Genomic DNA, 19198 nt, shown 5'->3' with positions numbered 1-19198 from the left:
ATTTTTAATGTAATAATTTGTAAGTCACTATCAGCCCATGACCGCATATCAGTCTCATTTGCGTTTTCTTGAAGCTAAGAAAATGAGCATTAAATTTGTATTAAATTTTCACTATTTTTTCAACATGAAGACCTTCAAGTAGAAATCTTATCGTTACAACTTCCTATTTACATTAAAAATGCCACGTTAATGTATATTTTGAGAATTAACCTTAATGGGACTGGTATGCGATCATTTGCCATCTTATTCGTAAATATAACCGCAAATGGGTCCCATCGCTTATAGCGTTCTAGTCCAAATATTATCTTGCTTCATGACAAGTGCTTTTATGTACATTTTTTGTGTTTTCGAAATGTCAGACTTGGAACTAATTGCTTCGTATGCAGGCAACCAATTTTCAGCCATGGAATAACATGATGCCGTTAATTTGCCTATATTTATACAGATAGCATGCCCGGAAGAGGCTCCACTTGATAAAGCTGGAACTTCCTGGACACTGCGCGATTGAATGTCACCTAGGAGTTTTCAAACCGAAGTTATAACCTGATTGGAGAATTGTTGATTACGGAGTATATCATTAGATTTGCATTGCCAGTCCATGTGCCGTTACGATGGTCTGTTTCTGACCTAAACATTACCCACTCCTCTTTTTGCACAAGGGTGAAACAGAGATGCCTTTAGGAACTGTTGCTGGTAAAGGTTTTACACATTATTTTTGCCATTTGCCTAGAAAATCGGCAGCGTTCAGTCATACATCAAGTGAAAATAGCTGGTTTTTGCATTACTATCCACTGATACGTCATTCGATTTCGTATATCTTTTCTCCTTATAAAAGTTCTCATTTTACGTGGGGCTAAGGGGCGTAGGTTTTCAGGCTAAATCTTGAAAACTCCGACTCCGACTTCCCATTAAAAATCATACACATTGAACTTAGTCGGACCATATCAATCGAAAGACTCCAACTGTGACAAATATCTCGAAAGCTTGCCAAGATAAGTTCGAAATTGTAATATTTTGCTAAAAATTGCAAATGGCAATGCTGGGGACAAGTATTTTAAGAACTACCAGACCTACATGCCCGCTCACAAAGTTAAGATCGACGGTGTGGTTACCGATGAGAGTTTTTCATGTGGGGATCTACTGAAGCACGGGATTGGCTGTTTTAAGGACCCCTTATTACAGTAAGCGAAGATTTTGAATGGCAGTTGCAAAGGATGGGCCAACATTGTATTTTCCGTCAAATTCGTATCGGGTGGCCTTTGCTTTCCTTTTTTTATGTGTTGTTCGACATGGTTCGTCTTTCTGTTCGGTTATCTGTACCGTGCGCCATGTATTGCACTAAATACAAGAAAATTGGCCATTGTGGCAATAAGGCCCGGTATGGCAAATGCGTAGAATCGATAGGATGACTCTTGCATTAGCACATGCTGCAAAGTGTGCCCATTGTGGAGAGAATCCACATCATTTATCATTCTGTCTCGCGTGCAAACATCCCGGAAAAATACACGCACTTACAGACATTGACCCAATTGGAGTCGATTGGTATATAAGGCTAGACTCACCGAGCCTCGGAAGAACATCTTGAAAGTTTGAGCGAAGTCTGTACCACCATACGTCAGATTGGGAATTTTTCTAACTTGAACAAAGAAACGAAAGACCCTAATGTTAAAGCCTCTATAATCAAAATGAAAATTAGCAAATGCTGCAAAGTGTGCCAACTGTGGAGAGAGTCCACATCATCTATCACTCTGTTTCGCGTACAAACAGACCGGATAAATACACGCACTTACAGACAATGACCCAATCGGAATCGATTGGTATATAAAACTAGACTCACCGAGCCTCGGAAAAAAAACATCTTGATAGTTTGAGCGAAGTCTATACATTTCTTTTATAAAAATTGTAAGAAAATCATTTAGATTTCAGATCGGAGAACACTTGACTCTATCTGGCAGATGAGTCACCCAACAATAAATATATCCATCACTAACCAATCTGGCAGTCCTGATGTTGGGCGTGATGTATCACCCCATCAGTCCGCCAGCGTTAATTAATCGATTGGGATCGAATTGACATCAGGTTTATTCAAGAGTAAAGCCATGCCAAGTAATTCTCGAAAATTTTGCAAAATAACCAATTTTCATGAAGTATAATTTTTTGTATAGTTGACGTTGCTTCTGGTATAAATATTTTTGTTCCTTTTTTTAAGACCAAAAAGTATCAAATAGTATGACAAATTACACGAAAAAGTTTCACCTTCAATATTCGAGAAACAAACGTATTTGTGCCGGTTTTTGTAACTTTAGAAAATAATTGTTCCTAAAAAGCCAAACAGTCGAACCGGGCTAAGTGACCGGGAATTAATTTCGAGAAAAACGCGATTAAAGTATGAATATCAGCATTCTTTATGTTACTATAATTCGAGTCGTATGTGGCAGAAAAATTCTTTATCCAATGCTAACATTATCTCACTTTAGATTTTGCTACCTAGTCCGCTCTAAGTGAACACCGACCATATCATACTACTTGTATTGATAATAGAAAATATAGAAGCCGTCAACCATATCATACGTGTCTTGATAATAGAAAATATATAATGTCGTCACTGATTCGCTATATCTTGCAAAATTTAGCATTTAACTGGATACGATTTATTATAACAGACTCTTTACTCAGGCATGTCAACAGAACACGTGCTTCCACTGCCACGTGTACCCAAACATTATTTCCGCGCGCACTTCTATGAGAACCACTTCTCAGTAACTCACTCCTTACAGCGATATTTCCCATAGCTACATGGCTTCGCTTCAATGTAAAGCCTACCTTGATGGTATTGCTGCGGCAAACGCACACCCACATCTACACACAATGAGCGCCGAATCAGCTGTCAAATAAACGGTGGGGAAAAGCAGTGTTTTTGCCATTCCGTCAGTGCGTATTCCGTTTCACCATGAACAATTTTTGCGAATGTTTCCTGCAACCGCTGTGTTTTAGGGAAAAGTAAGTAGTTTTCCTACGACATTGATATTTTTAGTGATGATCGTTATAGTTGGTGCTAACTACATACAACCCAGTGCGCTTGGTCGATGAGAATCTGTGAAAATGAACGAGTGTTCGGGATGAAAAAGTGTTATTTTTTTTAGTGTTCTAGTGGTGAAGTGATTTGAGTTAATACAATTCCTATAAATTAGTCTATTAGAGCTCCTGCTTAATAAAATGCTAAGATTAGTTGATGAAGTTTGGTAGAACAAATTCTAAAACAAGTGCTTGTTGCCGGTCTGGAATGGACAGAAGAGTTCCAGACGCTTTTCAAGGTTAGTCAAATTTTATTTCTGCAAAAGCCCTCCAAATGTCAAGCTTCTTCGGAATTCTACGTAAGTGATAAGATCTCGCACATGGTTTAATACTAAAAACCACTATCTACATAGCATAATTCGCATATCGTCGGCAATTAATTTTAGATGTTGCTTTCATGTAAACATTCGAAATGTGTTTATTTTCCGATGAGCTCTCACGTTTTGCTGTCAGGAACTCACAATGTTTTGTTTTGTTAAGGTTCGGTTACACCGAGAATAAAAGCCTGGCAAGTGTCATGTTTTTCATCGCTCACTACACAGTTGCTCAATATTTGCGATTGAAAGATTCGTTTATTACGACGTCATTACAACACTTTGTACTAATTTTCCAGTACATATCGAAAACCGACGGTTTTTACTACAATATTATGCAAAGAGTAGAGTAGTAAATGTTGAAATGGCCGAGTAATGAACAGAAGAGAAAGACCTCAAAGAGAATCTCTCATTGTTACTTACGTCCATTTGAAAAAGTACTCGAGAATTGATTAATATTTTCTTCAATACCCGCTGATACATTAAAATTGAAGCATATAGTAAAATCTTCATATCATATCTGAATCCTAAATGCTTCTTTTGCCAAAGTATTTGTTATTTTTTGTCGCACCAATACAATGGGCTGGGACACAATACAACTCTGGCGGTTTTATATAAGTCAAGCGGAGGTGAAGCTGGACGCATTTTAACTATACGTGTATTCATAAAGTTTTTATTCTCTACGGGGTTCGTTGAATACACTTGAGTCAGTTTGTAAGCTTAATCTAATTTAGTTTTTATTTCTCGCCAAAAAATAAAAATCAACAGTTGTTGTTTGAAATCGTTTGATGTGTATTCGTAAGGACACCCATTGTCGATGTCGCGTGAAAAAATATATCCAAATTAAAGATCACTATTATGTCTTGATTAACGGAAATTTAAAACACCTGTCATCGCTTTATCATTTTTCAAAAAAAAAGGTTTGGGAAGTGGAATTAGCAGCATGACAAAAGTATTTACTGATCTCGAAAAGAAAGATTTAACTACATTGTACATTCGGACCTTTGTTCTTTGTGTCTGAAGTGTGAAAGAAGTGATTCATTTCCTCATGATTGAAATTAAAATAGTATGTAACTGAAAATGTCAATCTATTTCACTGCTGGTTTTGCAAAGATAGCAGTGATTTTTAATCAAACTAACATTCTGAATAATAGCAGTGTATCGCTAAAGCAAAAATTAACTTTTTTTTTCAATTACGCAATCTACGATTACAATAATAGAGTTGAAACCGTTGTTTTCAAATGTTGAACGTTAATTGGGCTAATTCGATTCCCACCTACAAAGATTTTTTGAAGGCGAATGATCCCACAATTAATGCTTTCACAAATCTAAATCTATTCCTGTTTTATTGCCCAGCAAATTAATTTTCTTGTTCAACAATTTACACGAAGCCTAAGCCTAGTAAAATTAAACATTTGTATTCTGATTAAAAGTTCGACAGTCTTTAGTAAAGACAGCCATGGTACTGATAATGTCATCACTACCAAACGTTGAAGGAACAGCCAAGCAAAGATGCAATAATGAGGGGCGGTGAAGTTTTATGTAACTATAAAGTCCAGCTAACCAAAATGGTTACCGTCCCTATTCCTCTATTCAGCAGCGTTCACCTTTAATCGAGTAACCGTTCGTTGCTCAATATATTTTCAGCAGGGAACACGTTTGCCTGTACCCTTCCCGTTTGTTTTGTTTCTTTTGCTTACCAACACACTAATCGTCACTCAGTTGAATTAACTGCGCCGCATAAAGTGGGTATTAAATAATAAAGTTTCAACAATGCAACTATAATTAGTTTGTATTTCTTGTAAAATCTGAAAATTTCAAAATGTTCTACTAATGAATGAAAATCAAACAGATATTGCTATGTAATCGTAAAAAGCCGGTTCGCAAATCTTTGTTTACATCGTAGAGCACATGGCCTTATTCTGCGAGGCACTCAATTTCCCCTACGGCGGAAAACGTGTTTGCGCGGTAACTCTCACACTACAGATTATTTTGCTTTATTTGATCATCTACACACGTGCAGACTTCATCGGTGGAACTCAATTTTGAATAACCCACTCTGCATGCTGTGCGATACTTTCCTATTCGTCAAGTTTTATGATTCGACGTTGAACCTGTGAAAATCTGGACTGAATCCTAGACAAGTACTGTAATTTGTAAGTGTTTAACAGATAGATTTAATTAATTAATCATAAAACATAAATTAAATATAAAACTCATAGCAGAAAAAAATCACCATTTTCAATGCTATTGATATAAGTTTTATTGTTGTTTCTTTTCATTTTATATAAGATTACGTATAATAATATTTAGAAGCATGTTTTTTATTCAAATAGAATATTAGTAATACTACATTTACTTACACTAGACCTGCACCAAAAATGATTTTTCGGAACACCGCTCAATCGAAAGGTTATTGGGGCCATACGTCATATACCAAGTATGAGCTTAGGCGTTTGCTTCTGGTTTGCTCATAAGATTTTTTTAGTTTGTCTAAAAATATATGAAAAATCGGCAATGCAGACAAATAGTTGAGTAAAAATCCCAGAATCATATTGCGCATCCCAAAATCCATAGATATATAGTTTTCGCACATGCCATAAATAGGATATTTTCAAAAATTTTGTTGACCTGATTATTCTATTCCAATAATCAATTAAGGCTCTCTGCAGATTTTCAGCCGAAATGCTAATAATGTGACAGCAGTTTGGTCTTACCAAACCGTAATTCGGGTGGCGTCGTGAAAACTATCGACTAAAAGTTGACAATAGCTTGAAACAACATCTGATAATGTTCCGAATGTGAAATCCTTGTAACATAAAAATGAAAAATATCAGCATGACAGTTTCCGAGATGCGTATATTGTTTTGTGCCGAGAACATTTTTAATATAAATTCAAGCAATAGTACGATTCTATAAATTTGTTTTCATTGAAATGTAATATTTTGAATGTTATATTGTTGTTCTAGGTGATTTTTTTTTGTTTTCACTTGTGTATCTAAATTGAGCGCAATAAAATCCTCCGTTTTATCAGTTCAGCGTAATTTCAGAAAATCTGTTTGAGTAATTTTCAGCCTACGTTCGCTTTTTTAACCGTTCTGCAAAGAAGAAAAATAGACCTTTCAAACGGTATGCTATGTTATGCTGTTTTGTATGAAATATTGTGCGATTTTGGACAATATTATGAAAATACTCATTTTTGCGATCTTTATGATAAATATGTAAATTTCTTCCCTCTCGCAGTTTGATGGTATTGACGGTATTGTAAACATCATCAAGCCACAATAGTTTCAATAGAATTGTCCAAATATAAGGACCTTGCCTCTTTTTATTAGTTTCTATTTTCAGCAAGTTTCACTACTAGAGATTGATTAGTTCTCATGTTAATAATAAACCAATCTTTACGACTACTCAGGATATAATTTATATAAGAAGCCCGCTGTTGATTACAATTAGTGGTGTATCGAGGAGGCCGGGAGAACTAATGTGAGCGTATTTTCTGTTCTATAATTTTTATCCCAACCAGCTCCCAACGAACAATCAACCAATAAATAATTAGAAAATTAAGAAAGTGTATGCTGTGTGGTGGTTAGCTATTTAAGTATTAGTAGTGTTTGAAGTACTAATGTACATTTGTCATGTGATGATCGTAATTTTAGCTGTACCTTGTACCTATCTAATCTATTACATCTATCATTGAGTACATTTACTTACACTAGACCTGCACCAAAAATGATTTTTCGGAACACCGCTCAATCGAAAGGTTATTGGGGCCATACGTCATATACCAAGTATGAGCTTAGGCGTTTGCTTCTGGTTTGCTCATAAGATTTTTTTAGTTTGTCTAAAAATATATGAAAAATCGGCAATGCAGACAAATAGTTGAGTAAAAATCCCAGAATCATATTGCGCATCCCAAAATCCATAGATATATAGTTTTCGCACATGCCATAAATAGGATATTTTCAAAAATTTTGTTGACCTGATTATTCTATTCCAATAATCAATTAAGGCTCTCTGCAGATTTTCAGCCGAAATGCTAATAATGTGACAGCAGTTTGGTCTTACCAAACCGTAATTCGGGTGGCGTCGTGAAAACTATCGACTAAAAGTTGACAATAGCTTGAAACAACATCTGATAATGTTCCGAATGTGAAATCCTTGTAACATAAAAATGAAAAATATCAGCATGACAGTTTCCGAGATGCGTATATTGTTTTGTGCCGAGAACATTTTTAATATAAATTCAAGCAATAGTACGATTCTATAAATTTGTTTTCATTGAAATGTAATATTTTGAATGTTATATTGTTGTTCTAGGTGATTTTTTTTTGTTTTCACTTGTGTATCTAAATTGAGCGCAATAAAATCCTCCGTTTTATCAGTTCAGCGTAATTTCAGAAAATCGGTTTGAGTAATTTTCAGCCTACGTTCGCTTTTTTAACCGTTCTGCAAAGAAGAAAAATAGACCTTTCAAACGGTATGCTATGTTATGCTGTTTTGTATGAAATATTGTGCGATTTTGGACAATATTATGAAAATACTCATTTTTGCGATCTTTATGATAAATATGTAAATTTCTTCCCTCTCGCAGTTTGATGGTATTGACGGTATTGTAAACATCATCAAGCCACAATAGTTTCAATAGAATTGTCCAAATATAAGGACCTTGCCTCTTTTTATTAGTTTCTATTTTCAGCAAGTTTCACTACTAGAGATTGATTAGTTCTCATGTTAATAATAAACCAATCTTTACGACTACTCAGGATATAATTTATATAAGAAGCCCGCTGTTGATTACAATTAGTGGTGTATCGAGGAGGCCGGGAGAACTAATGTGAGCGTATTTTCTGTTCTATAATTTTTATCCCAACCAGCTCCCAACGAACAATCAACCAATAAATAATTAGAAAATTAAGAAAGTGTATGCTGTGTGGTGGTTAGCTATTTAAGTATTAGTAGTGTTTGAAGTACTAATGTACATTTGTCATGTGATGATCGTAATTTTAGCTGTACCTTGTACCTATCTAATCTATTACATCTATCATTTATTGCTTTTTATCTCTTCTTTTCGAGTCCTATATTGCCATTCTACACGCGCCTTCAGCTGGACCAGTCAAAAAATAACGCCCATATCCACCAGATAACACGTTTCATGGCGACATGACCGGGAACTCTAAGTGATACGAGGAAACTCACTCTCTCCTATCATCTGAACTGCACACTAAAAATTTAGCATCAGATTCATGACCCCCACGCAATCATTCAAGAACACACGCGAATATGTGAATCTATATACGAGAAGTCACACACGCTAGCACATACGAAAAACATTAACATACAAACGCTTGAGCTCTTCGCGACCACCCACGCCCGCTATCTCGCAAACATGACTACACCTCGGTGATAAAGTGAAAGTCTTAACACTCATACATTCTTAAACGCGGCCTGAAGCGGGAACCAACAAAAATGTCCGCGAGTACGCTATCACGAATCGGTCGCGTCCGGAAGTCCATCCTCGATCCTAGAAGCTTTAGCCCAAAACCTGCAGCTGAACCAATCAAGAAAATACGCCCATACCTATTAGACAACACATGATCATGGTGACCTGATCGGGAACCACGACGGTGATCATCCAAGCAACCTACGCTCGTGCACTCGCAAACATGATAACACTTCGGTGATATGGTTTACGTCTCAGCACTAATAAACTTACAAACGCAATGTCAAGCGTCAAGCTACAAACTCCTGCGCTCACAAAATCCTGAATCCATTGGACCAATTAAAAAAATAAGACTACACAACACATTTCATGGCGACATGACCGAGACTCCAGTGACATGGGGTAACTCACACCCTGTCAGAATGTGAACCATACACCGAAAACTAAATATCAGAACGTTGGTCCGCGTGACCATATCCAAGAACATACGCGAATATGTGAATGGTCATAGGGTTACAAAATCGAATTTATACACGCGAGCACTCGCGACAAACACGTCAACATACAAAAGCTTAAGCCCTCGCGAAAATCTACGCCCGCAATCGTGCAAACTTGATAATACTCCTGTAATAAGGTGAACGTTATAGTAGTTACGAAGTTGCAATCGTGGACTCAAACGCGAACTAGCAAACGTCCGTGTTGGTGCGATCTTGAATCGGTCACGTCAGGAAATCATTACCCTCCGTCCTAGCAACTTAGGTCCATACATTCAGTTTGACCAACCAAAAATGAAACGCTCATATCCACTAGACAACACGTTCCATGGCGACATGACTGGGAACTCTAGTGATATGGAAGAACAAACTGTTCTAGAATCTAAACCGCACACCAAAAATTAAGTATCAGATTCACGATCCGCGCGCGATCATTCCAGAACACATATGCAAAAAGCACACGGTTATAAAATAGAATTTATACATGCGTAGTTACATACACGTTAACACACGCGACATGCAAATGCGCACGCAATCGAGCATGTTAACGTACAAACGCTCGAGACCTTTGAGATAAAACACGCGATCGCGAAGTCCCAACGCCTGCACATATCCGAACCGTACAATGAATATCACATTCAGAATGACGGCCCGCTTCAATTGGCCTTAAGCAGTGTTTTAGTGGGCGACATTGCCTGTCTCGTCTGCAACTGTAGTGAGTGATTCGGTCGGGGGGGGGGGGGGGCTTCCGAGAACCTAGCTCTACAACTCCAGCAGAACAACTCTAGAATTCCCAATTTCAAGAATAATTCTGTTCTGTTATTTTTTCCGATTATTTAACACTGACACACTGAACATAAACTGTATAACTTTATTATGAACTAAGCCATGTGACTTTATTCTTTTAGCGAAGTATAATATATATAGCTAATAAAAGTATTGTTTTTCTAAGATCACTGCAGTTCAGATCTTGACAAAAGATGCAAACAACTAAGCAACGTTTTTATATAAGTCCAACCACCTGTTATTCCGAATAGAAAGGTACAATGACAAAACCATGATTTTCACTGTGACACAGTAATTTAACTATAATTTACAGTAAATTCTAGTGTAATGCTGCAATACAAAAACAAACTTTAACGTTTCTATAGTAAATTTCAATGTAAAATCGACTTTTACAGAAAAAAGAGGATGGTTATGTATCTTATCATTAAAAAAATCATTTTTTCTCCATACATTTTTTTCTCGAGAACATTAAAATTTAATGTAAATTTACTGTATCAGTTATTTGCTGAACAGTAAAATTGATTGTTACATGAAATTATATTTTTTTATTTGATTTATTTTTGTTTATTTGATAGGCACAAATGCGTTAGCTTGACGGTGCCAAATTCTTTTGTTTTTACATTTTGGATATCTTAAAACTAGGAGGTTACAATGTTGAATTTTTTTATAAAAGAACAAAATTTTACAACTATCTTAAGACTAAAAATAAGATTCTATATACAAGAGAGGTGACAAAAGATTTTTTTATGAAAAATTTTAAAGCAAGGAATTGAAGTAATAGTTTTTTACGAAATATTCTACAGTTATCTTAAAACTAACAATATAGTTTGGTACACAAAAGGGGGAACAAATATTTATGAGAAATTTCAAAGATGTTTTGAAACTAGGGATACAATTCTATTTACAAGATGGGGGACAATAGTTTTAACACAGAGTAAAAATTACAACTATCTTAAAACTAGGAAAACGGAATACAAATTTTATTTTTTATCGAAAACTTATGCTTGGTCAAAATATTCAGAGGGGGACATATTTCCAAAATCGGTTTGGAAACAGTTGTATCAAGGACAGGGTAGAGAAGACGTAGATGGTGACCGGGAGAGAAGAGTAAAACTTGCAACTTTCGGGCAAACGGGAGATCAACGAAACAAATTAGTGTCTCAGTGTAGTAGGTCGGATTGGCGGATGGTATTCTTCGGACCCGCGGGGAATCCTTCAAAAGCCATCGGGACGACGGCGGTTACACAGTGGGACTCTGGAGCTGATCGGTTAAACAAGGCAGGAAGAAACTTCTAAAAACGAGAAATAAAATAGAGGGGCTAAATATGAAATTATATTGTAAATATTCTGAGAGAACTCTGCGTCGAACAGTGTTGTTTGTAGGGTAAATGTGATTGTAAAATTCGTCTGTAGAAGAATCAGCAAGTTTTTGGAGTATTGTGAGAAACACTTTCGGGAACTTTCTTATGTATTGGTTACTTTTCTCTAAAGAATGGTTTAAGTCTGTTTTACAGAATATACTGTTTTATATTTTCTCTTGTCGTTTTCTTTATGTGCACCTTAAAATTGGTTTTGTATCATTGGGCTACGAGTACCAGGTGATCGATTGATTTTGTTATCGTTCTTATACAAGGAGACCCTAATCCAGACGCCATCACTCTCGGTGGATGGTGCCCGGTTACGTGGAATAAATTTATCCGATTGTTGAACGATATCGATACAAACAACGTTCCTGATATGATGGCACTGGATGAAGAAAATTTTCGTGAGGTCCATTCAACCAACGATAAAGCAAACACCAAGGAAGATAATAACTACCCCCAAAATGTTTCATCTCAGATAAATGGGATTTCGGCGTGCTCTCATAAAACATCGAACGCAGAACTAAACATAATGGCAAAACTTATACAATGGTGACTTAATTTTGAATCGTTTAGATTCGAATGAAATAATCGAATAACCTTGCCTTGCCTAACTTATCCTGATAACTTTAGACGTTGAATACGTTGCCAAAAATCTGTTTTTCTTTCTCCGCGGTCTCTTACTATAAGTCTTAAGAAATATTATCGAATACCAAAATTGATACTACTTTATCTCTTGCCATATCGAATTTCCAAACATTCAAGAAGAGATCTTCAGAGCGTTATTCGATCTACAGAAGTAACCAACTTTGTTGTCCAGAAGTGGAACGTAAAATTTAAAATATCTGGAAAAATACTGCAAAACTCATAAAATCTTGCAAATTGTCTGGCTTAACCGGATGTCTGTTCGGTTGGGAAAAATCTGGATGATTCTAGATAAATCTGGAACATTGGCATCGCTGCATCGGGGAGAAAAGGTTTGTCCGGAATCTCCGCTCAAAGTGAATTTCTACAGTTGGCTTCTATGAGCTAATTATATGTTTGTACAGATTTATTTTTATTTATGTTGAGAATTGGATATTTCTGATAAAAATGAGTGTTATATAGATGTTTAAGAAACGGTGAACTGATACTTTATGCTGAGAAAGGTTATAGATAATATAGCTTCAATTAAAAGTTGTTCAAAGAATAACGCCGCACTGCTCTACCTAATTAGATCGAAATAGGCTTATTACCCTACACGTAGGTAGACAAATACATGCATAATCGATTTTTTAACCCAACTGTGGTGCGTTTTAATGAAAACCATCCATAATTACTTACGAAAAACAAGATCAAGATAATTCAAATCTCTAAGTGAACATTTTTTTGCATTGCTCAGTTCTATAGATTTGTCAATTATTTTCACGACGTGCTCATACAAGATATGATCTGCGCCGGCTACAACCCTGAACCACATTAAAAATAGGAAGAAAGTGAGAGAAACAAAAACAAAACAACGAAAATGTTCTACGCGACCATCATTGCACTGGCAATATGCACCCATTTTCGCTCATTCCCACACAGGATCAGTGTAGTGTATGTGTGCAAAATACCACGCCAATATTACCGTCTGCTAGTGCATCACTGTATGCCCGTTGGAAAGAACAAAGAAGAATCATTTCATGTATCGTAGTATGCCATGCAATCGATGGGGTTTCACACGTTAGTGGCGAGCGTTCCTCTAATCGGCACTCGTGGTATTGGTGTGACACTGCAAATTTCTGCTGGATTCGCTCAAACGACGACCGCACGCGGGTGAGACCAAGAATGAAAGTGTACAACAAGCGACACGTACCCGGTACCAGTCACCATCGTCGCCAGCGCCGTTGCCTCAAACCCGGATAGCAGCGATGCGTATATCCCATCTTGCATTCGCGGATGTAGAATCAATGAAGTGTTCCGCCTGTATGTGTGTGCCCAGCGGTTGACGTCGATCGAACCGGAAACTACTACACCAATGCGTAGTGTGCAACACGTTGAGCAGACTGGCGAGCCGTGCCGCACCCGGAAATTGGAAAATTTGCCGGCTCAGGAAAACGCACCTTTGGCTTTAACATCATCAGGTTATGCCTGTAGTGTGTTTGTTCTTCTAGCAGGCGAATGAAATGATACGATATAATACTATACAAATATTCGCAATTATGTTAAAATGTTCTGGCTTTCCGAATTATTTTTATAGACCGAAATTCGACACTTCCCATAGTGTTTCGTTGCTCGCAAAATTTATGACGATTCATTTGCAATTACGTTAAATTCCTCACCTTTACGAGAGTTCAGTTAAGTATCACTTCTTTGGTAATATGTATGTACTCAATCAACCCTCCAACGACTCGCTCGAGCAGTTGCGGTTCGCGGCTGTATACCGCATCGGTACCACTACCCGGTTCTTACAGGCAGCGACAATTTATGGTCTTTGTCGTCGCACGCCAAAGTTTGCCTTAGCAGCTGTATTTGACGTAAGCAAAAAAAAAACGAAAGTACATTCTACGCCCCCGCACCCCAAACAACGACTACGGTGCGACTGAAGACTGAAAGCTAAGCGAGACATTCAAACGGGGTACATTTTACGGTAATGTCGTAATAGCAACCAGTCATACCTTTTGATACGACACAATATTCATACACACACCTCAATTTTCGCCGTGGGTACTTTCTTAATTGTGTTTTTGTTAGCTTGCTGATTCTGTGATTTATGTTTACATTTTATTCGTCATCATTTCCGTCCCTTGGGTTTATCTTTTAACGAATGTTTTAAAGTCTACGTATGTTTGGGACAATTCTGTGACAGAAGTTTATTTGTGCTCGATATTCGGCAAAATATTAGTTTAACCCTTGCATGCCCAACTTTTTTCGAATGCATGTAAGGTTTCAATACTATTTTCCTTGAAAACAGTGGGATCGCGAAAAGCTTGTTTTCAGAAAGATAAGTGCTTTTCTGGCAGTGCTAGAAGCTGCACAATTTTTACCTTCCAATGCCCAATACAATTCTTCTAGAATATTTGCAATAGTCCAATTGCGTTGAAAACGTAGCCAAACACAGTCTAAATTGATTAGCTTTATCAGTTTTCAATGATATTGCAACATAACGAAGATATATGAAAAATTCATTTCCCGTCGTCAACGTAAATTGTCCCTGGCAGCACTGCTCCATCAAAATCCAATGAGACTGATTGCAATCCCTTCAGTTGTAGAGCTGATCCTAAAATGAAAAGAAATAGTCACATTTATTAACCTTACTTTGTGTTTTTGTGACCAAATCTTGCCTCAAACGAAAGTTATAGCTGTTTAAAAACGTTGTTCTCCACAAACAATATGGGTATGAAGGGGTTAATGTTACACGCCAATTTATTTCAATGAATTGAAAGGCGTTTGATGAGGGAAGACCATGTTGAAAATAATGTCTATTAATGTTTATATTTACTTTCAATGGTTTCAAAGTAAATCAATACAATATGAAATACTTGTTAGTATCAAACATATTTGACGTTAATTAACAGATTTAGAAGATCAAATGTTCTACAGCTCTAATGGTGGTGTTGGTGGACACTAGACCTCTCCACACTTTGAAAAACTTTTGAAATATACATCGGTCTGCTCATATTTTTGTTCTAGGTGTGAACTTAAGAACTTTCACCAAAAATGGCTTAATTTGGACATGATTTAGAGGTGTCTCCAATCAAAAATCGTGTTTTTGCTATGTTTCCGTAGGAAGATCACTTACACTCTGATTTAATAGGCCCTACGTGCCCACATATCATCAAAGGTTGATCCTTAGACATATCTTAACATGTTTTAACAGGTGAACATAGCTCTAATCGCAATAGAAAATTTGTTAACTGGATTTTTATATAGAAAAGAATACCGAAACCAAGAAAAAATACTACTAATTTTCCTAGGTTTTGATATACTTTTTTATATAAAAATCCAGTTAACAAATTTTCTATTGTGATTAGAGCTATGTTCACCTGTTAAAACATGTTAAGATATGTCTAAGGATCAAACTTTGATGATATGTGGGCATGTAGGGCCTATTAAATCAGAGTGTAAGTGATCTTCCTACGGAAACATAGCAAAAACACGATTTTTGATTGGAGACGCCTCTAAATCATGTCCAAATTAAGCCATTTTTGGTGAAAGTTCTTAAATTCACACCTAGAACAAAAATTTGAACTGACCGATGTATATTTCAAAACTTTTTCAAAATGTGGAGAGGTCTAGTGGACACGACTCGCAGTGAAGGTCATTTTATCTCGATTTATCGGTCGACTTCGCCATTGTGCACAGACTAATCAATAAAAGAAATATAAAAATAGAAGCGTAGTGTTAGTGTAATAATAATTGTAGTTTTTAATGCTAGTGTACAACTGTTATGTGCTAGTCATATGTCTATCTGTGTATGTGTTTGTCTGAGTATTTTTTAGACAGCTGGGTTGGGGAATGTATGCAGAACTGGCGTATATGATGCAATTCTGGCGTATACATACAAATTCGATTCAATTTATTCGAGAAGATCGGATTGGATAAATTAAGGCACTAAAATTTACGCACACTCTAGTACACTCGATAAACACGTTAACATACAAACGCTCGATTCCTTCGCGATTATCCGCACACAGGACACCCCGGTGACTAAGTGAATGTTTTAGCACTTATAAATTTACAATCATGAATCGATTACTCCCGAAAGTCCCCACTCTCGGCCGTAGCAGCCTAGGCCCATGCCTTTAATTGGCCCAATAAAAATGACTCATATCTACAAGCCAATTCGTTCCTAAGGACACACTCGTATGAAATACGAATGGACACACGGTTATAAAATCGAATTTATGCACGCGAAGTTACATACATGCTAACACAGGCGACATACATACACCCACGCGATAGAACACGTTAACGTACAATCGCTCGAGTCCCTCGCGATGATACACACGATCGGGAAGTCCCTATGTAAGCACATATCTGAACCATACAATGCATATCACATTCAGAATTACGTCCCGCTGCAATTAGCCTTAAGCAGTGTTTTAGTGGTAACTCTGAAAAAAAACTTGGCAGGGAAATAGAACTTTTCCGGAAGGTCTAACAACGAGGATCATTGTTTCGAAAGACTCTGAAAAAAGATTTCAAAAAATAATAGTTCATGTTAGAAAATTGAAGAAAAGAATGGAAATAAAAAAACGATCTTTTCGAATCTCGGTGGGCCTGCAACGGCTTTTCGGTTCCGGGATCATTTGGTTTATACAGTTTGCTGCAACGACGATGTCAAATGAAGAAGCTACTGCTATCTATTTTAATCTTTTTTCCACAATTCGTATAATTTGTTGATGATTTTTCTGACACGTGAGCTCAATTTATAAATACCACAAACTGAACACTCACTTCGAACACGTCTCATTTAGAAATATTCTTGGATTGTACTATTGTTGTAGGAAACTTTGTTTTTTAACTGATAATTTCTTTCATAACATTCCTTGCTTTGAGTGCTATAATCGTAACTACGAGCGAGTGATGTAGTAGTACAGTGAAGACTCGATTTTATCAGCCCCGCTTTTGTCAGCATCATATGGAAATTGATAGTTAGTAGTTTGATGGGCTCTAGCAGACAAACCAAGTTGAATTCGAGTAAATCCTTTTTGAGCATATTTTTCTTATCTGAGAAATCCGAAATATGATTTTTTTTTTAATTTTGCGCTGTCAGATCCCCTTAAGTGAAATTTAAACTAAAAAATCCGAAAGGGCTATGAGGCAATATTTAGGGACTAAGGAAGAATATTATAAGAGCTTCTGTTTGTTAACTCACCGGAAGTCGCGCAAATGACCCACTGAACGAGCAGCCGCTAAGGCGCTTTTGCTAAATTTTCAGAGCAGCGTGCACTCAGTGCACTAGCGCGACTTCCAGAAGGTTAAAAAGAAAGAAAAATATATGTCCCGAATTTGTCAATGCCCCCGTTTTATCAGCCTAAAATTCACCAAGGGGCTGAGGAATTCCACGAAGATCCGTCCGAAAATCTCTAAACCATCTTAGATTCCGATAAAACTTTACAGGTTTAACCGGCACGGAAGACTAAACATTTTCCACAGTCAATAAGATTATTTTGACTCAAGCTCAATTTTTTAAAAGGGCGTAGACGTTTCTACGTGCAATAATTTCAAAAAAAATTTGTTCGATTACACTACTTTACATAGTAAAACTATCTGAGAAAGAGTTACAGGGAATGAACAGTTCAGCACGAAAAAAATATACACTGAAAAACAATTTGTGTCATTTTTCACAAAAACAAAAATTCATGATAAAATTTCAAATTGCAAAAAAAAACCATTTTTTCCAATTTTTTATATTTTGTCAACAAAAACCTAAAAAGAAAAGAAACATGTTGAATGTGATTTCATGATGGAGAAATTATCACCAAATTTTTTTTCTAACAATAGCTTTATACATGTTTTTAAATTTTATACTAATTGACATACAAAACTGTAATTTTATTACAAAATATAATACTAAATATCATTTTAAATCAAAATGCATTTAACAAATATCTTGCAAAATGCGATACTTTTCGAGATATTTGGAATTTTGCTCCAACAAGAACAATTAATTCATGTAATTAAGTTCTTTTTAAAAGTTATTCGCGTTACCCCATCATAAATTGTCAAAAGTTTAATGTTTATCGTTTTACAGACATAAAAGAAGCTTTTTCAGTGTATTTGGATGAAGGCTTTAAAAAAAATTTCCCTAACAACAACTTTTGACCAATTTTCATAATTCATACTATTTGCAGTCAAAAGAATTTTATTTTTGAATATGATTCCAAACGCTATTTTAAATCGAAATTCTTATAACGAAAATTTTCTGAAATGTAGTAGTTCTCGAGATATCTTAAATTTTTTTTAACAACCCAATTATTTTGTTATATTACGGCCTTTTCAGAAGTTATTCGCGTTTCTCCATCAACAGCAATTAGTTTTTCGTAAGGCCCATAACATTTCCTGTAACTTTCCCATTGACATCAAGGCGATATTGTAAACAATTTGAAAGCTATCGCATTTTGGAAGATATTTGTTAACTGCATTTTGATTGAAAATGATACTTAGAATTATATTCTGTAATAAAATTACAGTTTTGTGAGTCAATTAGTATGAAATTTAAAAACATGTATAAAGTTATTGTTAGAAATTTTTTTTTTTGATAATTTCTCCATCATGAAATTACATTCAAAATATTTCTTTTCTCCTTAGGTTTTTGTTGACAAAATATAAAAAAATTGGAAAAATGGTTTTTTTTGCTATTTGAATTTTTATCATAAATTTTGTTTTTGTGAAAAATAACACATTTTTTCAGTGCATATTTTTTCGCGCAGAATTCATTCCTTGTAACTCGTTCTCAGATAGTTTTACTGTATGAAATAGTGTAATCGAACAAAACAAATTGAAATTATTGCACGTAGAAACGTCTACGCCCTTTTGAAAAATTGCCCTTGCATTAGAATACTGCAATTACAGTAAGATTCCGTTTTTGGCACGTTCCGTTTTTGGCATGCTCCATTTTTGGCAACAAAAAAGTTCCATTTTTGGCAACAAATGGGTTCCATTTTTGGCAACATTGTTTTTGTTCATAGTAAATCTTTAAAAAAATTGTCAATACACATTTTGTTGTAATAATGGATATCACTTTTGGCTTTATTT

At 35.9% G+C, this 19198-nt stretch overlaps 1 protein-coding gene across 2 annotated transcripts in view; it reads left to right on the top strand.

Moving 5' to 3' along the window:
• The first annotated feature begins 2892 nt into the window (after positions 1-2892).
• The window catches only part of LOC131682206 (protein disks lost), a 763875-nt gene continuing 747569 nt past the window's right edge, over positions 2893-19198 (top strand). For both annotated transcript variants that reach the window (XM_058963527.1, XM_058963526.1), the window contains exon 1: positions 2893-3314. The gene's annotated coding sequence lies outside the window, so the exon portion shown is untranslated. The remainder of the gene's footprint in view (positions 3315-19198) is intronic.

Source organism: Topomyia yanbarensis, chromosome 2, assembly GCF_030247195.1.
Source record: "Topomyia yanbarensis strain Yona2022 chromosome 2, ASM3024719v1, whole genome shotgun sequence".
Lineage (NCBI taxonomy): Eukaryota > Metazoa > Arthropoda > Insecta > Diptera > Culicidae > Topomyia > Topomyia yanbarensis.
Note: the sequence above shows the minus strand (reverse complement) of the source record. Positions and strands in the feature narration are given on the sequence as shown.